Source organism: Uloborus diversus, chromosome 6 (genome assembly GCF_026930045.1).
Source record: "Uloborus diversus isolate 005 chromosome 6, Udiv.v.3.1, whole genome shotgun sequence".
NCBI classification, from domain to species: domain Eukaryota; kingdom Metazoa; phylum Arthropoda; class Arachnida; order Araneae; family Uloboridae; genus Uloborus; species Uloborus diversus.
In genome coordinates this window covers 117,276,073-117,293,942 of record NC_072736.1, presented here as the reverse complement: position 1 = coordinate 117,293,942, position 17,870 = coordinate 117,276,073, and the positions used below count along the sequence as shown (strand labels likewise).

At 34.3% G+C, this 17,870-nt stretch overlaps 1 long non-coding RNA gene across 2 annotated transcripts; it reads right to left on the bottom strand.

The window, feature by feature from the left end:
• Positions 1–2,458: 2,458 nt before the first annotated feature.
• LOC129223826 (uncharacterized) lies at positions 2,459–16,637 on the bottom strand. 2 transcript variants are annotated; one of them, XR_008580656.1, is made up of 3 exons: positions 16,363–16,637; positions 14,795–14,938; positions 2,459–6,330 (listed from the first exon to the last, which is right to left on the bottom strand). It is a non-coding gene; the product is annotated as an uncharacterized LOC129223826 (long non-coding RNA). The 2 variants fall into 2 exon arrangements; XR_008580657.1 differs by having other exon boundaries at positions 2,459–6,327.
• Positions 16,638–17,870: the final 1,233 nt, after the last annotated feature.

Sequence of the window (17,870 nt, the reverse complement as noted above, 5' to 3'; positions counted from 1 at the left end):
TGTGCGTAGCTCAGAACCACGGTTACAAAGCAAGATTCATGCTTAGGAACATATGACGTTAACGTAATGCTGACGCGCGATATGCATACAAAGTCGGAGTCGGATTTCTCTCCTGAAGAAATACTAAAAATGATGCTGAACAAAAAAAGTCAACAGTTTCGGAATAGTGTTGACCTTGCCAATATTCATTAAGATAAAATATAGTAGTTGACATTAGTCCAAAAAATTTTTTATGACGGGGGGGGGGGGGGGCGTCGACACCTCCTAATCCCCAAAAGTTACAATCTTGGAATGAAGAAACAGTTTAATAGTATCAAGAGTGCCTTATCTTTCTCATGAGCGATGTCTTAACTCCATTTAATACCATATTGATATATCATTGTGATCCCGGATAATGGGCACTCATATGCAACATTTTGTGAAGAGCGGGCCCAGATATTTTCTCCGTAGCAGGATATATTTTCCCCGTGGAAACCGATTTCTGTACAGATTAGAGTTATTAAACATTTGACATTTATAATAACTTATTCATTAGTAGCTATAGAGAAATGTTAATACATTTAAAAAGTACTAAAACCAAGGAAGTTCTAATTTCCGAGGGTGCTCACCTGGGGGGGGGGGGGGTCATGGCGCAGACTGCGCCATTAAAATATTTATAAGGAGGCGTATTTTTCTCATTTGGGGGGGAGGAGCGCAATATTGAGAGGGGTCCGCCCTTGCCCTTAGGGGGACACCTCTGTGATTTCTAAGGGGGGAGGGCTTGAGCCCTCACTTGCCACCCATATGGGCGTCTATGGCCGGAGTACCCCCCCCCCTCCGTAAAAAGAGTCCCTCTAAAATGAGGATAAACATATCACTTAAAACTAGCCCCTTAAAAAACCTAGTTAAAGCAGCCTGTGTACCATGAACTCTCTCTCTCCGCGTATATTTCTTCCTAAATAACGTCAACGGTCCTGTTCAAGCAATGCATCAAATTAAGGACAGTAGTCCCTGAAAATCTTCATTTGAATGACAGGGGTGCTCATCCCCGATGGGCAAGGGCGCAACTCCTCAAAATCGCAAAAAACACCCGAGCAAGAGTCCCCCCGAATGAAAAAACCCCTAAAAGCACCCCCTAAAAATGCCATGATCCTCCCCCTAGGTGGGCATCCCTGTGAATGGTGACATTTAATACTCAAGAACTCAAGCTATATTATAAAAAGAAAAACATTCCCCAAAAGTCTCCATTAGAGTATTAAGAGATCTCCTTTCCAATGCATAGCTCTTAACCCCTTACGCCCTCTAAAAATGTAGGAACTCTGCTCTATAATACTAGTTCGAAAACCCATAAGAACTAGTACTAGTACATTCCCCCCCCCCCCACAAAAAAAGGAAATAAACAAATTCAAGGAAAGTCCTCATCGCAATAAGGATCCCACAAAATTCTCATACACATCAGCATTTCTTAAAGAATAGGTAATCAAAAAGGAAACATTTAAAATGCTTTCGCTTACGACAAAGCCTCAAAGCTTTTGTAATATTGATTCCGAAAGTATTTCTCTTTACGCAAGAAAAAAATGGCAACCGACAATATTACTCAACTGTATAATTCGTCATGTAATTTATTTCCTGTAGAATTAGAAGTTTTTCGCCAAAATGAGCGATTATTTTGCCAATAAGTAGTCCCTACTGGAGTAGACTACGTTAGCCAATCATAGCTGCTTATTTTCGAGGAGTAGTAGCAACGTCCTAAATATTGTGGTTCACAAAATCTTTTTCCCCCTTCAAAATTTAGAAAATATTCGGAATATATGAATATGTTTGCCAAATGTTTTTACTTTAATGAGTATTAAAGTTCAAATCATGCAATTTTTACGATCATTTTCAAAAAAAAAAAAAAAAATACGTTTCATCATGCATGGTTGCATAACAGCTGTTTTCTATAACAATCTGGTACTATTTTTACTATGGATGCTATTATCATTTAAACCTTGGAAAAGATAAGATGAAGAAGTTGGTTTGCAAGGCAAAATAGAGTATAGGTACTTTTTTAACTGAAAAACTTGAGTGTTTACTTCTGAAAAGTAGTGTGTTTTGTAAGTTGGCGTTATAAATAATCTCTGTTGTATTTTTTCCAAAATAAAAGACTTACCCAAAAGTGCAAGTAGTTCTTAAATATGCTTGGGAATCTGTAGTAAATAAATTAAAATTTTATGAAAAAGTAAAAATCTTTCAGAAGCTTAAATTAGATGAATAGATTTATAAGGTTTTATATTTTAAATTACTGTCTTTGTTTCAAAATTTTAAGTTTAATATTGTTTTGGTACATTAACGAAAATGTACCGTACAAAAATGAGAACACAAAAAAAAAAAAAAATTGCCAGAAGCTATACTTTTTTTAATTACAGAAAAAGAAAAATTATTAGGAGAGGAAAAACGTACAAAATATGTTGATTTTGCAAAAGGAAAGAAACATTGCTTGTCTTTCTTTTTTTATTACTATTCTGATAACTGTAATACAGGTTGAAAAGGAAATAAATGCACTGCAACTGCAATTATACATTTCAAACAGAACTAATGTAGTCCATAAGTTACATTTGGTGTTTAACAAACAAAGAGGTCACTGGAAAAATTGCCTTAGTCCAACTGGACCGATTTCAAATAAAACAAAAATATAATTTTATTTAACTAGTAAAATGAGCAAAGGAAATACATTTTAAAAATAATTTGTGTTAAAATAATATTTAATTAAATATTTGATATGCCAAAAGTATCATCTATGTTATAGAATGAATAAATAAAACATCAAAACTAGATTTTATCAAAAAGTGAACTTGGTTGATTTTCCAGCAGACTCTTCAAATATTAAATTTTTAAAGGCAAAATAACAGAGGAATATGAATTTTTTAAAAGCTTATATTGCTTAACCAAAATGTAACTGCACAAACAAGCATACATGAATTTATTCAGAACTTTTCTGTACGTTTAAAACATATATACTCATGTGAAACTTATATTTATGAACTTCGCTTAAATTTGATATAAATAATCTTGATTGTGTCAAAATTCACATTGAGTTGAAAAGAAGAACAGGAACCAAGTTCCCGAGAGCTCCAAAACCAATTGAACCCAGGTTAATTGTATAACTAATTGTGTCACACAAGGGAAAAAGTTGCTGGCCACCTTATATAGTGGTCAGAGAAGTCTGACTGTGATACGGAGGTCCCTGGCTCGTACTTTCCATTCCCATGGATGTATTTTCTCTCTCCTGTCCTTGTCCTCTCTTTGTGTGAATGTGTTGTTATGCTGCAAATAAAAGCCTAGCCTATAAACATACGGTACAGTTGGAAAAGTGAGGCATCACACCTCAAAATTGTTAGCCTTGCTGGCACAAAATAACAACAACACCAAGGAAAAAAGTTCATAAAAAGCAGAAGTTTTCATTTACAATTCAAATAATGTTATACAGTAAAACCTGTGAAGTTGACCACCCTTGTAAGTTGACCGATTTTTTTCAGGCACGAGCCCTTATCATATAAATCAAACTCTGTAAGTTGATCACCTGTTTAAGTTGACCACTGAAGTAGTGCACCGCAGGTGGTCAACTTATGCAGGTTTCATTGTATTTAAAATTTTGTTTTTAACATATCAAAAATAAAACATTAAAAGAAAATAAATTAAAAATTTTTATTTTAAATTTCACAATAAATTTACCAGTTTTGTAAACTCAAACAAACATTTTAGCATGCTCAATATTTTTCAGTAATAGTGCTTATTTCTCTGAGGCAAATTTTATGGTTTGTGTTTAGGAGCACATAAAGTAGGCTCTTTTGCAACAATTCTTTAAAATGAGAAATTTTTCATAAATAAGTGTCTTCCAGTTCTATTATAAAAACAAAATTTTCTTATTAATAATTCACAGCCGAGGGAAGTAATAAGGCTATCTACTTTAGAGGAATTTTAAAAAGGAAACTTGTTTCATGCTAAATTAATAGCTATTGCAAAGTAAATCTTAACAGTATTTAAAACCCCCAAATTTTTTTTAGCTTCTTGAAAGTGATCTGGGATCAACACATTTAAATTTAAGAAATATTAGAAAAAACCCATGTAAGTTTTAAAAAGTCAAAATCTATATATATATTTGTATTGCATGCATAAAATACATATGAAGACAGTTAAAAAATTGGAGAAGTTTTTGTAGTGATGTTACTGTCTGCTCTTCCCTCTTTGTTGCTAGAAAAACCTCTTATTACAGAAATCAGATGTTAAGATTTCCCGTCAGTGTTTGGTCCAAACCGAACATGGTTATGGTTTGAAAATTTTGACGCAGTATCGAACACCTCATAGAAAGAGTTAGCAGATGCTATGATAAGAGAGGTGCCCAACATGTGTCTGAGTTAGGCTGTTTCAAACAAAAACACAATAATCAATCTCTCGTCTTGAATACTTACTTTCATTTTTGCACGAAATACTACAAAATGCAAGTTTGTAAGCATACATAATCTGTTAAAAACCCTAAAAGGTGTTTGGAAAGATGGTGAAGATGTTTCTCAACTGCATTTAAAACCCACAGTGGCAGTGCTGTGGTGGGAAAAATATATAGGGGTACTGAATATAAAAAAAAAAAAAAAAAAAAAAAAAAAAACTGGTGGTTTGAAACCAATTTAATTATACTGTGAAATTCCATTATAACCGGGAGTGTTCTCATACGGTATACTCCATATATGCCGTATGCTCTCAAACATTTTTTAGACATACAGTTGGCTCTCTGTTTAACAACTTTCTCTACTTAAAGACGACTTTTCACGGACCAGCATGCTCCACTGTAGTTTTAAAAGCAATCTATTTAAGGACGATTTTTGTGGTCCCTTGAAAGTTGTTAAATAGAGAGCCAACTGTACGTATATGATCCCATACAAATATTGTGCACAATGGGTTTCTGAGAGTATACCCTCCGAAAAATTGGTTGGGACATCACTGGTCACAACGAATGCCAATACAACAAAATTTCCTTTTCCACAAAATAAATTTTCAGTCACGGTTTAATTTCCAATACATTGCTTGAATTCCAATATAACGAACAAAATTTCTGATCCATTGAAGTTCATTGTAAGATGATTTCACTATATCTGCATTATTTTTACATGAATTGGAGAAATATTTTGGGGGACAGCCCCCCCCCCTCCCTACCCTACAGCACTGCACTGTGGAAATCCAATTACAAAAGATAACAAAATCCAATTACAAAAGATGCATAACCAACATGAGTATAAAACAAAGATTTGCATGGATTGAAAAAAGTTTAAAAACAACAGTCTCAAATGCCATTAAAATTTACTTCAGTGCAACCATCATTGCCACATGTATATTAAAATTATTGATTACAGTGTTTCTGTGCAATTCAACCATGTTGCCCTAAAGATGAGGAAAGGGGAAAGAATCAAACTTTAAGGACTTGTAGAAGAAAAAATTTGAAAATGAAAAAAAAAAAAAAATTAAAAGTAAATGATCTTGTCGCCCCCAAAATTTAAAAAAAAATAGCAAGCTTAAAAGCTTCATGACATTTTATAATTTTCAACACGTTTAATACTTAAGGGGGGGGGGTGCCCCATCTTTTGAAAGATACTAGTGAAAACTACAAGATAAATTTGGGAATCTTTTTCTACTCACTTCATATTTTAAGAAAAAAAGAATTTAAAAAAAAACTTAATTTGGTTTTAATCAAGAGCACCAGTTATGGATTTATTTACATAATGATTCAACATATTACTTATTCATGCATTGATAAAAATGAATGGAAATAATGTCAGTTAAATTTAAAAAAAATATATGAGAAAACTAAAATACATTAATAAATTTCATTGTTTAACAATATTTTTTGAAAAATCAATTGATGCCTATTCAGAGAGCATTTTATATCAATTAAAAACAATACATATTTTACAGTATGAAATTTTCCAAATCCAAAACTTTACTTTTAAACTAAAATTACAACTTTGAATCAATAAGCTAGTATTTTCTGAATCTTACACATAAACTTTAGATAAATTTTCGTTATTAATATTCCTTTTACTTAATACCCCAGTTCAACATTACAAGCACCTATCCCCAGCAGAATAAGAAATAGAAGACTATGACAACAACAGATTCTTATGATTCATATTGTTGGAGTAGCCAATTTCCTTAATGTAAGAAACTGGATTTATTTCATTCTCTTCATTATGTAGTAGATGAACACATCCGTAGATGTCGCATCCTGTAGCAGATACTGTATTATAAAAATAGGATGAGTCATTTTCACACTTCTTGCTAGCCTTCATTTCAAGTTCTATTCTTGTCTTGAAGGTTCTGCTATATATATAAAAAAAAAAAACCTAGTTTCTTAATTACTTATCTGAATAAAATTAAAATACACATATATTGCTTATAAATACAAACGCAATGACCAGCAACAGGCTCTGGGCTTAGCTAGGCTGGTCCTTATCTGTTAATCAATCTTTAATGAAGATTAAGAGTCCTCTTAAAACTATCAACTCCATTGCGAGTAACAACTGCTTATGGTAAAACTCTTTCAATTGTCTACAACCCAATTGAAGTAGTATTTTTTTTAATTAAGATTACAGTCGACTCCCGCTACAACGCGATTCGACTTACCAGAAGCGTAGGGTCGGGGGGGGGCACGTGCCCCCCCAACTTGCTGAACAGATTTTTTTATTACTAAAATTGGTTGCCTCTGTTGTCCCGAAATTAAAACGAAAATCATCTCAGGAGTTTCTACGCGGCTACTTATTACTTTCATTTTATGCTGACATTCCCCAGTAAAGTAGCAATAATGTGTAAATTTCCTATAGCCGCAGCCTTGGAGCTCGGAGGAGTTGTTACAATTACAAAATCTTTCAAATCGGCATATAAGAATCAAGTAAAGTAAAAATAACTTCACTCACTGCTCATCGTCTCTGCGCTGCTTGCAGAGGCAGATCAAGAAAAAATCGACTGAAACGATAAGTTTTACAAAAAATTACACTAGAAATGGCACGATATATGAAATGATGAAAAAATGCGCCCATTTTAGTCGTGAGGGGTTTTGAATTAATTATGTATTTGTTAAAAACGGACTATTTTGCAATCCCCATGTCTTCACTGGTTATCGAAAAAGAGGCTTATTCCAAGGCAGTGTAAGATTTTTGAAGTCGAAAAAATGTTAAAATAACCATTTTTTAACAACCATTTTCTTATGCATATGTGTTTGAAATTATAACAGTAAATAAAGGATTAGTTTTTATTTTAACTATGCAAACGGCATTATTTGAGGAGGAGAGAGGGGGAGGGTACAACTGCTCTTGAATTTCCTTTGCACTTTATTTGACGCTCAAGGTACCGCTGATTTCGTGCATTGCGTGTGATAAATTAATTCACAATGAAACTATATATATGTGTCAGATTTCTTTTTATTCAAAAAAGTTAAGTTAAGCTGACATAATTGGTCTTAGGAATTTCACAAAATTGTTTTGAGGTTTTAACCTGGGCCTGATTAACACACGGAACAGGAACGTTGCAGGAACGAGAACCTGGACAACAGAATTTTAGGGAAGCCATACAGTAAGTTTTTTTTCAACCCATTTTTGGAAATTACTACTTTGAAAATGTGATAATTTTCTTGTGAGAGGGAGACACCAAATTTACAAGGACTGGGCATCCCTTGACTTGATCCGGTATTGATTGTAACTGTTTTTTTTTTTTTTCAAATTATCTATATAGGATAACTATCCCCATCCAAACAGTATTTCATTGGGGGTTAAATATCGTAAAATGTAAATTTAAAATGCATTCTAAATACTAATCTAAATTTTTGTGAACATAATGCGACTCATTAATAAAAATTTTATTCTTCCGAAGATGAACTCTAAAGTTTATTTTCGTGAAGAACTTCAGTATCTTCAGCTCCTTTTACGACATGTGCGGTCGCTAGTCGATGTGAAAAGTTCTGATAAATGACTGCAATAAAAATGTTCATTTACGGATGCCTGGTAACACAAGGCTCCCAACAGTATGACAAACTTCCAAAGCCGCCGCCTACCATTTACCGCCTGTTTTTAGTTATTGTAATTGGCACCTGTATCACAATGACAGTGTATCAGGTAAAGTGCCGTTATGGGAACCTGGGAACGTCTCCTCTTCTAAAGACCCTGCCTGGGCCTGGGAACCATCAACAGGGAGTTAATGACTACATCACAGAATAAGAGATCATCAAGTGACAGAACAGCAGGGAATCGTCCCTGTGGGACTACTTAGAGTATCATGATTGACCTCCCAGAAAGAGTTCTCAGAAAAGAGTCTTTTTAAAGGATAATAGACGTTTCTCGCGGAAAGAAAAAGCCGGCCGAGTTGAACATTTTGTGCAGAAAGGCTCATTCTCTTCCGATTCTTGAAAAGGAAAATATCTCTTCTCTCCAAAGATTTAGCTATCATGCAGTATCGAATAAATTCTGAAATGAATACTTCGTCTTGCTCTTGAGTTTTAAGACTTAAATCTCTTCATCTGCAAGATGTTGAAACAGAAAACTGTTTTATCTTTTTTCAAAAAAGTTTCTGTGACAGAGAGTTCGTCTTCTATTAAAACAAACAATGATGGTGAATTCGTAGCTAGGATCGAAGAAAACTCTAAGCCTTCAACAAACCAATTATTAAGTAATGAAGATAACACTGAGGAATTTGCAGATGTTGCAAAAGCAATAGAATTTAATAATATGTTATGCGATGATGAATCTTGTGATGAAGAATTGATTACCATAGATGAAGAAAAATCAAAGCCTACTGATGATTTTCAAAGTCAACAATGAGATACCGAAATAAACAATGGTGATCCTGCTAATGGCATAAGATATGCAAATATTAACACTGGTCCTTTTCAGCCGAAAGATTTTAATAAAATTCAGAAATGTCAAGGAAAGTCTAGAAGTTTTAAAGACTCTTGGTACTCTGAGTTTCCTTGGCTTGAGTATAGCATTATGAAAGATGCAGCTTTCTGCTACTACTGCAGGTTATTTTGTTGTGAAAAATCAGGTCGGGGTGAAGATAATTTCACAAGAAAAGGGGTTTCGAACTGGAAGAAAGCTTTGGAAAAATTCCGAAAGCATGAAAAATCAGAGATGCATTTGAAATCATTGCAGTTTTGGAATGAGAAGAAAATTAGTGGTAACACCATATGTGACGATTTGTCTTATGCTCATACAAAGCAAGTGCAACAAAATAGAACGTATTTGAGGTTTGTTATTGAAACTATTTTGTTTTTGGGTAAGCAATGCTTAGCTTTGAGGGGTCATGATGAAACAATGTCTTCTCTGAACAAAGGGAACTTCCTTGAGTTGCTACAGCTTCGTGCTAAAGATAAAGGAGTGGACATTATCCAAATGATGAGCTCAAAAATTCATTCATATAAGAGTGGCCAGATTCAGAACGAAATAATAAATATCATAAAAAACAAGATTGTAGTCGATATTGTTAATGAAGTAAATTCTGCGTCTGCTTTTTCAATAATTTGCGACGAAACAACCGACCGTAGCACAAAAGAGCAAGTCAGTATTTGCGTGAGGTATCCACAGAAAACAGCAGATTCCTTTTTAGTTAAAGAAAGGTTTTTGGGATTTGTTGACGTTGAAGAGACGACCGGAGAAAATTTGCATCGTACTATAAAAAATTATTTGCAGAAAACAGGGATAGATTTGAGCAAACTGCGTGGACAGGCATACGATGGCGCTTCAAATATGAGTGGAAAATTTAACGGAGTTGCTGCAAAATTCAAAGATGAAGAACCAAGAGCACTATACACTCACTGCCACGCTCATCTTCTTGATTTGGCAGTAATGCGATTCTGTGAAGAAATAAAGGAGCTGAGAAATGCTCTTAGCGTTGTCAATTCATTATATAACTTAATAAATGCATCTGCAAAAAGGTTCGCAATATTTGAAAATATTTGCAAGAAAAGTGAAGGTTCAGTTTTTAGAAGACTTTGTAGTTTGTCCAAAACACGTTGGACAGTTCGTCATCGTGCTCTATCAGTGGTGATAGAAAATTTGCAAGAGATAATTCAGACACTACTTAAAATTTCCGATGATTCGTCAGATGTAAAAATAGCTAGTCAAGCAGATGGCTTGCTGACATTAGTAACGAACTTTGAATTTATATTCTGTTTAAAATTTTTGTTCCGTGTTTTAAGTGTGACTGATATTCTGTCAAAAGAAATACAAAGCATAACATTGGACATTTCATCTTTTTTTTCAAAAGTCGAAGCACTGCTACACTGTTTATCATCTGAGAGAAATGATGAGTATTTTAAGCGTATTTGGGGGGAGAATGAGGACGTATGCAACAAACTCTCTTCTGACGGTTTCGAAATTAGACAACCACACCTCCACCGGAAAAGAAAAGTGCCAAGAAGACTTGACGATGGAAATTTCCAATCGGCATTTTTTCCTACTTCTGCAGAAGAGGCATACAAAGTTAATATTTACTACCAAGGATTAGACACTATCCTCTTCAATTTAAGACAGAGATTTTCTGAAAATGATTATAGTAAAATCAAAGTTATTTCAGACATACTTCTCAATTTAAAAGATCCCTTAAATGAGTCCTCTGCAGATAGCATTAAAGAATTTTACAAAATGAAATTTGACGTCACCACACAGCTCCGATTTTATCACAACTATGCAAAATTAAACTTCAACAATCTGTCTCCCACTCTATCAGAATTTGGAAATTCATTCCTGAAACACAACTTATCAACTAGTATCCCTTCTATTTTGGAGCTGTTTGAAGTAGCACTGTCATGGCCTATCACTACAGCAAACGCAGAACGATCGTTTTCCACTCTTCGCCGTCTAAAAACATATTTGAGGACTACTATGGGGCAGGACAGATTAAGCGGATTAGGGTTAATGGCTGTTGAACAGGAGGTTACAGCACAATTGATGGAGCCCAACGAGCTTGACGATCTGGTAGAAAAATTTGCATCCTCAACCGATAGAAGGCTCAATTTCTACTGACATTACAAGATATTGTAAAACATTAATTTTTGTATGAAAAAAATTAGTGAGAAAAAACCAACATAGTGTTTGTAACAAATATTGCTATAAAAGGCGTAGCACAAACGTAACTTGGAAAACAGAGTTAAATTCGCATAGGAGCTCACAGGGGCCGAGCCGCCGAGCTCCAGTATTGCCTTCCAATTTTTGTTAGATTTTATCATTTTAGGCAAACTTTAAGCTATTTATATATAAAAGTTAAAACTAAGTTGAGGGAAATGTACGGTTCTTTCGCTTCTTTTAGTAGAATTTCAGCTATGATTACAAAGAACTGCAATGCAATTGTATTCTTTGATAAGCTATTCTTAAAACCCTGACGTACGTGTATGCACCACTTTTTTTACAATAAGAGCTGTAACTAAGATGGGTTTGCTTATCAACTGTTACTACGCATTAGCACAGGAAAAGAATTCAGCCCTATTCGATACAGGTTTAAAATGCTTCAAAAAATATATTGCGAAATAAATCAAAATTAGGTCATTCGTAAAAATGCAAAAAAAAAAAAAGATGCTGAGCTTAAAGTTAAAAATACCTGTTACATATGGACTATATCCGCCAGAATCCGTGAAATACAGTACAAATTTATTCTCAAGAATTTAAGATTTTTTACTTATTTAAAAAAAAATTTCCGCCTCAATTAAGAAATAGTCCTTTCTTGAGAATCTGCGACGTTTGTCGACTGCGTGCATTCATTCTTTATATGTCTTTTCTAATAGCAGAACAAGATATTTCTCAATCGGGGGTGTACAAGCTAAAAATAGCCAATTCTATTACTTAGAAATATAAATAGAAGCAGTCATAATTTGACATTAATTACACACACAATCATATATGGAATTGATTTAATGAGTATTTTGAACAGAAGGGAATAACTTTGGTTTTCATTCTTGTTTACTTTTGAGTTTCAAGGAAATGACCCGGAACCGGACTCAACCTTTAAATAAGAAAGACATCGAATGATGCAGCGACAATAAAATTACTTACTTTCATAACCGTACTTTATACGTAATATTTTTCAAAATAATGCTAACACGCTATATTTCCTTTCTAGGGAGATTAAAACAAGCTATCAGTAATCAATGAATTCCTGAAATGGCCACGGCCCACCCGGGGCTGTCGTACCACTTAAGAAGAAGCACAGTAATAATAAACATAAATTGTGAAATCATAATGTTGTTCTAACCTTTTTATAAGATTGTTTATTTAAATTGCTAAATTAAAAATTTTTTGTAGTTAATCAAGAAACACGTATTATTTTGATAAATAAATATTATTTTTAAAGTCATACTCACTGCAAGAGCGAAAAACAATATTCCTTCGTTTTAATTAGTGCAAGAAAATTTTTTGAAACTCGTGATTTTTAGCATAAAACCCAACAGGTTTGAACAGAATCTTTGTTTCTTCTAAAATTGAGTCATCTCAACATACTATTTTTTCTTCCGAGGAATTGTTAATGTGTGTGTGTGTAGTGTACTGCTATAATCCAAGTTGGTGGGGGGGGGGGGATCTGCCCTGATGTTAGAGGCCTGTGCCCCCCCCAAAATGTTTCGTCACGCTACGCCTCTGCGACTTACGCAAAATGACTACAACGCAAATTTTTCACCAGTAAATAATTTTAACGCCAATTCCTCACCCGCGTGAATCGTGGTGTGAAAGTATCGGCTTTGTTATTGACTACTAAAAATATTTTTCAGGCGAAGGACCTTCATCCCTTTAGCATCACTGGCAGCGGAAGTTCCCGCATCCTACTAGTCTGAACATGGTTCTACCATGGATTTACCATGGTTTTTCTTTATAAATGCAAAAGTTAATAAAATATAATGACACTTAAGAGCCCTTTTCCATCTAAAGTTTGTGAAGACAGAAAGAAAAAGAGAAAGTTTCTGTCAATTAAAAGCTAAAGGTTCTCGATGTGCTTAAACAACTAAAAAATGCGTCAAAGTGTCTAAAAAACACTTAGTTGTGAGTGAATTTTCCATTTATGTACATATTATGTCAAGAAAAGGAAATCCGTAAAAGTTTGACGAGTAGTGTCTAAGCAAAATGCAATAATTATGAAAATGGAAGCTGCTCTTGTATTGAGAATTAAAAGAAATCACGAAGAGGAGTGTTGCCACAGATGGAAACGTTATAAAAGAACTAGCAAAGCAACTGTATTTAAAAATAAAATAGAATGTTTTGATCACGCAACATAAATCATCAACATCTTCATTTTTTGAAGTTACAAACATCATTACTGGGTCTACTGTATAATATTATTATAGTCCATCATTTTATTATTTTACATCATACTGTACGTACAGTACTGGTTTATTTTATGTTTCTTTTCTGTTGATCACTGATTTTGTGCATTCTATCAGTATTTTATGTTGATTAAAATGTTTTTTTTTTGTGGAAATACAAATTAAAATTAGTTTTTTGTGTAAGAAATAGTAATTTATGATTAAGTAATGGTTTAAAACAGTTTGAGATGGTGTTAACAAGTGTCTAAAATAATTAGGCATGTTTATAGAAAAAAAATTTACAAATGCCCTTTTCCAAAACGCGAAATTTCGACTTATACGAGGGGCCTTGGAACGCATCCCTCGTGTAAGTCGAGATTCGACTGTAGTTTGGGATTTAACAAGCAACGATAAAATTAAAAATTTTAAAAACCCTCGACTGAGTCACAACTTGAATCAAGAGGAAAAATTGAAAATCCTTTCAAAAGCCTTGTACTATTAAAAATCAGTGACAAGTTTTTATTTGCTATTAAATAGAAACTGGCAACAGATAAAAATTTTAAATCATTGCGTTTTATTTCCTTGTCGGCCAACAGTGAATACGGTTACAAATTGCTGAATGAAGGATTAGCAGCACTTAAAATCCGCTTTAAAAAAACGTTATAATTTGAATTATATGAAACATTGAAGTGCCAAACATTCTATCAGACATGGAAAAAAATTCTCTTTATTTTGGTATTAATTTTAAAAATTTTAACTTCGTTTTCACTGCAAAAATTACAAAAAACCTTTTATAAGTTTTTAATTAATATCTTCGTTAATTAACATCATCCAAAGATGCAACCTAGCTAAGAACACTCTATCAACTCTCCTTTTACACAATGTTTTTTTTTTTAATCGGTCCATCGGTTTAGGCGCTAGAGTGCCACAGACAGACACACAGATACACAGACTCATCAAACTTATAACCCCCTTCCTTTGTGTGTCAGGGGTTAAAAAGCTCAAAACCATGACCTTTCGTTTCGCCATTTGTGCAAAAATTTAGCCTCTATAGGTGTCCTCCATTTTAATAAACTTGAAATAACTGGATCATACCATCTCTTACTCTCCTTTGCTAAGACTATAAATATTATTCATTCTGAATATGGAATCACTCGGCACACTCTTTTTAAGGACAAGCGCGCACCCCTCTAAATATGTCGAAGACCTCCCCCGAAAATTAGAAAAATACCTCTCAAAACATCCCCTAGAAATTTCAATGCCGCAGTCTGCGCCACGACCGGCCCCCGGAGGTGGGCACCCCTAGAATTATAAACAACATTGACACACTTCTTTTGAATTTAAGTTTTAAATTAGGGAGGGGGAAGGGAAGTAACACTTTCAGGAATGCTCATTATATATCTTATTTAAAAATTGAAGTAAATTTAAATTTTGCAAGATTTAATTTATAATTTTAATGCATTTTTTCTTTTAAAGAAAGTCTACTTAATAAGTGTTTTGATGAAAACTTACCCTAATATTGCTAATTTGTTCCTTGAATTGAAGTGAAGCAGAACTTGAAGCTGATTTTACGCAATAAATATGTTTAACACCTTTGTATTTAGAACAATCATGCTTCAAAATTATGGAAGTTCTTGATTAGAATCTGTTGTTATTCTGCAAAATTAAAATAAATAGTAAGAATAACAAATATTTTTTTCAAATGTTTTAGTTTTTTTTCATATACTAGAGCGTTCCGCCCCGTGCTTGCTGTCACTCACCAACCCCCCCCCCCCCCCAAAGATTGCAGCAATCTTCAGGGTTGTGCCCCTTAGTTGTGCTATGCTATCTACACAGTAGCGGATACAAGGGGAGGATCATGACCCCCCCCCCCAAGCCGTCTACAATAGTTATCGTGACATTGTGTTTTAACACTTTATGAATGAAATGTAAACAATTTTAGTAGTAATTTCAATTCTTTAATTATTTTTGAAAATGAATATTTGAAATACAGTTGGCTCTCTGTTTAACGACTTTAAAGGGACCACAGAAAATTGTCCTTAAATAGAATGCTCTTAACACTACAGTGGTCCATTTGGGACCGTGAAAAGCCGTCGTTAAACAGAGAAAGTCGTTAAATAGAGGCGTTGTTAAACAGAGAACCAACCGTACTTCTTTTTTTCTTATTGCAAATGGAAATAATGTTTAACCTTTATGCCCTTTTTGGTATCTTACTCCTGGCCGATTTGGTGCTTTTTATTGACACACAATTTCAAAAAAATTTCACACTCAAAACCGTACGTTCGTTCATGAAGAGAAGGGGGTGTGTATGTTTTTGTGTATGTGTAGGTGTAGGTGTCTATATGTATGCGTGTGTAGGTGCAGGGGGGGGGGGTCATCCTTCAGCATGACCCCTCCAAAAATGATAGTCTGTATCCGCCCTTGATTCTATCAGTTTTGGACTTGATATTCTCGAAGATTTCTTTGTAAAAAAAATATTGAAAATAAATAAATAAATAAATAAAAACAAAAACTTAAGTTTTTTTTTCTGACACACAAATTATGCATTGCAGAAAAGTAATGTTTCGAAGTTATTATACGAAGAAAATAAAACATGTATGCGCATGCAAATACACTGCTTTTTAAAGCCTGAGGGACGGAAGGGGTGTCTTCTCCTGATCTTGCAATGACAGGGATGCCCACTTAGGGAGGGGGGATGTCATGGCACAGACTGCGCCATTGACATTTTTAGGGGGGAGGGGGTTGAGGGATAATTTTTTCCTTTGGTGCGGGGGGGGGGGGCTCATTATAGACCTTTAATACTCTTCTACCAATAGTACTTGTAGTTTTCTTTTTCAAATAACTTAGTAATACATGACTAAAGACATTTAGCTAAAAAAGAAAACGAAAAGAACTGTTGACAATGCTCCGATCCTAAGAGTAAAATTTTATGCTCTCAGATAAATTTTAGGTAATACGTAAATCTACTCGTAGTGTAATGTTTTTGGCCACCAAATTCACTCAAACGCGTTCTTTCGAATAATGCCGTTTAAGTAAAAAAAAAAATGTTTTAAGACAAAATATTTAAAAGAGAAACTAACCTCGTATTCTTCTTACGGCGGTATTGCCGACCCGCCAGTTGGCGTGATGGCCAACCAGCGAATGAATTTAATCAAAGTACCGAACGTCATTGACAAGAAAGTTTCGATATGAGTGTCCAATCAAAACGCGAATCGTCAGCTTTTTCGGAAATGATCAGAATCATTAAGGAATGGAGTATAATTTGTTTTTGGGGTCAGTATTCTATTAAGATCAAAGTAAAAAACAGGAAAAATATTAATAAAGAAATTTGTTAAAGCCATTTTTAAAAAGGGACTATTTCATGCGCAATTTTCTTCTTTTACGGAGCGCAGTGAGCATCACATTTCGATCACGTGAACCGTTAGGAGCAGTGATCGTTTTTGGAGGGGATTCCCCTTTCAAGATGCGGAGCGAGTCTGGGAAGTTGTTTTGCTTTAACTCTGGGAGCGCGCATTTTTATAGCGAAATCGGGGAGAAGATAAAACGTTTTTCTTTCAAAAGTAAAAATTGCAGAAATTTAAAGAAAAGATTTCAAGCTCACAGTTGCTTAAATTCTATAATGCTTTTGTTCCAAATGTTCTTTTCCTACAAGAGAAGACTAAAAGATAATTTATGTATACCAAAGTAATTATTTGTTGTTTTTCTCACAAAAACTGTTACGTACAGTCGAGTCTCGAGTTAGGGATCGAACCAAGACCCCCTCGTGTAGGTCGATATTTCGCGTTGTGGGAAATGGAATGTTGTATCTTTATTCTTTACTAAAAATAAAGCTGAAAGTCTGTCTGTCAGGATCTCTGTGACGCGCATAGTGCCTAGACCGTTCGGCCGATTTTCATGAAATTTGGCACAAAGTTAGTTTGTAGCATGGGGGTGTGCACCTCGAAGCAATTTTTCGAAAATTTGATGTGGTTCTTTTTCTATTCCAATTTAAAGAACAAAACTATCATAAGATGAACGAGTAAATTACGAAATTATCATAACGTGGAACCGTAACATGGGCAGAAGCCAATTGGCGAGAAAATTCACCACACATTATTTGTAAATATACAGGCGAACCAAAAGACCTTTTAATTTTCTATTACGGGCAAAGCCGTGCGGGTACCACTAGTTTTTAATAAACAGACTCAATTATCTTAGACAGTCAGGCATTGACACTGACACGCCTCAAACTGTTTAAACATACCTATTTCTCAACTTCATATCACCCCGTTTTTCACATAAATAACTGGATTTTTACAGTATTAAAAAAAAAAAAAGAAAACCTATGTTAATAGTTATTTAACGTATAATACTAGTACGACGCACAAAATCAGTGCTTTGAATGTAAAAAAAAATCATAGGTAGGATGAGGGAGATGTTGGTAGTAAATCCCGTTGGTCCACAAATTACAAATAAAAACTATTTTAAAGGTGAATGTTAGAATTTTTTTTAATAGAAGCGTATATGCAATCAATGGCGCCCATATAGGGGGGCCTCAAGCCCCCCTTAGAAATGAGAACTTCCTTGCTTTTAGTGCTTTTTTTCTTTG